The following is a 4,712-nucleotide window of genomic DNA, read 5'->3' as shown; positions in this document are numbered from 1 at the left end:
AAAAAAAAAAAAAAGAATACTACAAACTTACAAGCGAGTTAATGAGTTTACCTTCCGCGAGAAAAGAGAATATGGGAAGGCAGAGGCCACGTGGCCTGGACCCCGGTCTTTGCTGTCAGGCTTCCAGAGTGAAGGTGGGGCTCATACTCAGACTAGTTCCTGGTCCATTCGTTCATTAAGTCAGTCAGTCATTCTTACAGGGCCAGAAACTTTTTTTTTTTGAGACAGAGTTTCGCTCTTGTTGCCCAGGCTGGAGTGCGATGGCGTGAGGCTCACCGCAACCTCTGTTTCCTGGGTTCAAGAGATTCTCCTGCCTCAGCTTCCTGAGTAGCTGGGATTACAGGCATGTGCCACCACACCCGGCTAATTTTTGTATTCTTAGTAGAGACGGGGTTTCTATATGTTGTCCAGGCTGGTCTCGAACTCCTGACCTCAGGTGATCTGCCTACTTTGGCCTCCCGAAGTGCTGCGATTACAGGCGTGAGCCACCGCGCCCGGCCCAGACATGTTTTGAAGGGCAGGCACCCCACAGGGTGCTGGAGACAGACTGAAGGCAACTGCACCGCTCAGTGACTCAAGAGAAATTTATTGAGTATCTACCAAGTGCCCAGCGCTGTTTTTGTCCCTGGGGATTCAGCCTCTGGATTGGGACCTGCAGCCCAGAGAAGGGAAATGGGGAAATCCAAGTTCCCAGGTACATCATGATACCCTTCCAGGTGGGTAAGTGCTAAGAAGAGTGGGGTGGAGGAAGTGGTGGGTAGTGATGGGGTGGACAGACCTCACTTTCTAGAGGATGACAGCTATGCCAGCTCAGTGTGACCAGAATGGTTGGCTTCTATGCTGTCACTGTGGGAAGGGCTTTTAGGGAGGCAGGGCCAGGAAGACCTCAGGGAGGAAGGCAGGATGCTGGTGGTGGGGGAAGATGCCAGACAAGCTGGGAGGTCTGGATGGGAAGAAGGGGATCGTGATAGGCAAAATAACAGCCCCCCTAAATATGTTCACATCTGGCCAGGTGCTGTGGCTCATGCCTATAATCCCAGCACTTTGGAAGGCTAAGGTGGGAGGATCGCTTGAGTCCAGGAGTTTGACACCAGCCTGGGCAACATAGTGAGACCCTGTTTCTACAAAAAATAAAGTAGCTGGACATGGTGGCTCAAGCCTGTAGTCCCAGGTACTCTGGAGGCTTAGGTGGGAGAATTGCTTGAACTTGGAGGTTAAGGCTGCAGTGAGCTGTGATCATGCCACTGCACTCCAGCCTGGGCAATAGAGCAAAACCCCATCTCAAAAAAAAAAAAAGCCCGCATCTGAACCTGTGGAATCTGTGAATATGTTTTGTTACATGGGAAATGGAAATGAAAATTGCCAATGAGGGCCGGGCGCAGTGGCTCACACTTGTAATCCCAGCACTTTGGGAGGCCGAGGTGGGCAGATCATGAGGTCAGGAGATCGAGACCATCCTGGCTAATATGGTGAAACCCTATCTCTGCTAAAAATACAAAAAATTAGCTGGGTGTGGTGGCGGGCGCCTGTAGTCCCAGCTACTCAGCAGGCTGAGGCAGGAGAATGGCGTGAACCCAGAAGGCGGAGCTTGTAGTGAGCCCAGATCGATCCACTGCACTCCAGCCTGGGTGACAGAGCGAGACTCCGTCTCAAAAAAAAAAAAAAAAAGAAAATTACCAATGAAATTATGGTTGCAAATCAGTTGACTTTAAAACAGAGAGCTTATGCTGAGGTATCTGGGTGGGCCAGTGTCATAACAAGGGTTTTTAAAAGTAGAAGCAGGAGACAGAGAAAGAGATGTGATGGGCCGGGCGCGGTGGCTCATGCCTGTAATCCCAGCACTTTGGGAGGCCGAGACGGGCGGATCAAGAGGTGAGGATATTGAGACCATCCTGGCTAACACGGTGAAACCCCATCTCTACTAAAAATACAAAAAATTAGCTGGGTATGGTGACACGTGCCTGTAGTCCCAGCTACTTGGGGGGACTGAGACAGGAAAATCGCTTGAACCTGGGAGACACAGGTTGCAGTGAGCCGAGATCGCACCATTGCACTCTAGCTGGGGTGACACAGCGAGACTCCGTCTCAAAAAAAAAAAAAAAGAGATATGATGACCGAAGAGCCAGAGAAATGCTGTGCTGCTGCCTTTGAAGATGGAGGCAGAGGCCCCAAACCAAGGAACTCCTTCAGAAGCTGGAAAAGACAAGGAAACAGATTCTACCCTATCTACCCTAGAGGCTCCAGAAGGAACACAGCCCTGCCCTCACCCCCTCACCTTGATCTTAGCTCAGTGAGACTCATGTTGGCCTTTTTTTTTTTTCCGAGACAGAGTCTTGCTCTATCGCCCAGGGTGGAGTGCAGTGGCGCAACCTTGGCTCACTGCAACCTCCACCTCCTGGGGGGGTTCAAGCGATTCTCCTGCCTCAGCCTCCTGGATAACAGGAGCCCACCACCATGCCTGGCTAATTTTTGTATTTTTAGTAGAGAGAGGGTTTCACCATGTTGGCCAGGCTGGTCTCGAACTCCTGACCTCAAGTGATCTGCCCACCTCGGCCTCCCAAAGTGCTGGGATTACAGGCATTAGCCACTGCGCCCAGCCCCACATTGACCTTCTAACCTATAGAACTGTAAGATCACAAATTTCTGTTGTTTTAAGCCACCTAGTCTGATAATTTGTTGTAGCAGTGATAGAAAACGAATCCAGGGAAGTTCAGGTTTTAATCTTGAGCGTGCCCTCAACTCTGCAGGGAGTATTGATCAGGTGGATTCTGCCAGGAATGGCCTGGCAGGTTGGAAGAAAACAGGCCTGGACCATTGAGTAAGTGGGGATGATGGCCCTGGGCCAAGCTGTGGTGGGGATGGGTAAAGGGTGTGCCTCTCCCCATTCTTGCCATCAGGCTTTGCCAGGTGCCAGTCCACCCAGGCCGCCCTGTGCCCTTTACCCATTGCTTCTTGTTCCTGAATTCCTTACATCCTCCTGGGGGTGCCTAGTGACGTGGCCAGAGCCTGAATCACGATCCCCATTTTACAGATGGAAACTAAAGCTCAGGGCACTGACAGTGATTTGCTGAGCCTAGAAGTGGCAAGGCATGTGGGCTCTGGCCCCTCCTTCTCCTCTCAGGCTTCTAACCTCACAATCATCATTCCTGCCCATCCCCAGGACGCAGCTCTCAGACAGGAGGGGCAGCTCAGTGCCTTGAGTCCTGGCCTCTGAGCCATCAGTCAGGTTCTGAGCTGTCTCTGCTGTTGCTTTGCTCTGTGACCACAGGCAAAGGACTTTCCCTTTCGGAGCCTCCTTGTCTGTAATATGGGGTGTAGCATCAGCTCAGGCAAGTCCCAAACCAGATAAGGGATGGACGTGCACGTATTTTGTTTGTGGGAATACGCAGCCCCTCAAGTGACATGGTTTCACGGAAACATGAGAACAAGAGCTTTGGGGCCTGGCCAGCTGGCTGTGCTGCTTGATCGGAATGGCTGTAATGTTGAAGCCACCTGAGCCTGCGGGAATGAGGCTGAGGCCAAGCCCCCATCCCCTGCCCATCTGCTGAGAGTCCTCCATTGATTGGGGGGGGTAGGGGTCAGGGAAGGGTCAGATGCTCCATTCAGAGCTGGGGACAAAATAAGTTACAGGGATGGAAGAGGGAGAGACAAAGCCACTCACCCAAGGCCACACACAGCTGGGGACCAACCCGGAGCTCTTTGAAGAAGTTCTGGGCTGGGTGGGTGATTAGGGAACCCTCGAGTAGGGATAGAGAGCAGCGGAGCCCCCAAACCTGGTGCAAGCTCTTGCTTTCCTCCCTCAGCCTTCCATCCAGGACTAGAAATGCTACCTGCACTCTGGGGACTGTTTTCAACCCACCTGGATGTGAAGTGTTCGGCCCAGTGCCAGTCCCCTTGCCGTTCGATCCACTCCTGCTGTCATTCAGAGCAGGGGCCCTGACCAAGTCCACATTGCAGAAGTGATCGGTGCCTGGCCCCGGGTTCTGCGCTGTGCAAGCACGCAGGGAGGGCGCTTCTTTCTCCCCATTCACAGATGCGGCTGTCACTTGGCTGGGGCCCAGGGAATCCCTGGGGAGGTTCTGCTGAATGGACAGGATCTTTGTGTGTACACCCAGCACCGCCATGGGAGCCCTGCAATTCATAAGGCCATGTATAAAACAGGATTTCGTTTCCTAAAATTGGCTTTTTTGTGCAAGTTCTCAGGCTGTATGTAGGGGCCTGGGGTGTGGGTAGGGAGGCTGGAATAGCCTGAGCCACGGGGAAGCGTGGCCTGCATTTTTGACCCAAGAGACACTCAGGTCAAGCGCTGCATCCCCCAGTCTGGACCCCAGGGTCTGATGCCTCAGCCAGGGCCTGAACTGTCCTAGCCAGAAGGGCTCCTGGACACCCCGGTAGTTCAGGGGAGGATCCAAAAGGGCATCTGGGGCTGGGTGCAGTGGCTCACACCTGTCATCCCAGCACTTTGGGAGGCCAATGTGGGCAGATCAACTGAGGTCAGGAGTTCAAGACCAGCCTGGCCAACATGGTGAAACCCTATCTCTACTAAAATTACAAAAATTAGCCAGGCGTGGTGGTGCACGCCTATAGTCCCATCTACTTGGGAGACTGAGGCAGAAGAATTGCTTGAGCCTGGGAGGCGGAGGTTGCAGTGACCAAGATCACACCACTGCACTCCAGCCTGGGTGACAGAGCAGACTCTGTTAAAAAAAAAA

This window comes from Mandrillus leucophaeus, unplaced genomic scaffold (genome assembly GCF_000951045.1).
Source record: "Mandrillus leucophaeus isolate KB7577 unplaced genomic scaffold, Mleu.le_1.0 Scaffold43, whole genome shotgun sequence".
NCBI classification, from domain to species: Eukaryota; Metazoa; Chordata; class Mammalia; order Primates; family Cercopithecidae; genus Mandrillus; species Mandrillus leucophaeus.
Note: the sequence above shows the minus strand (reverse complement) of the source record.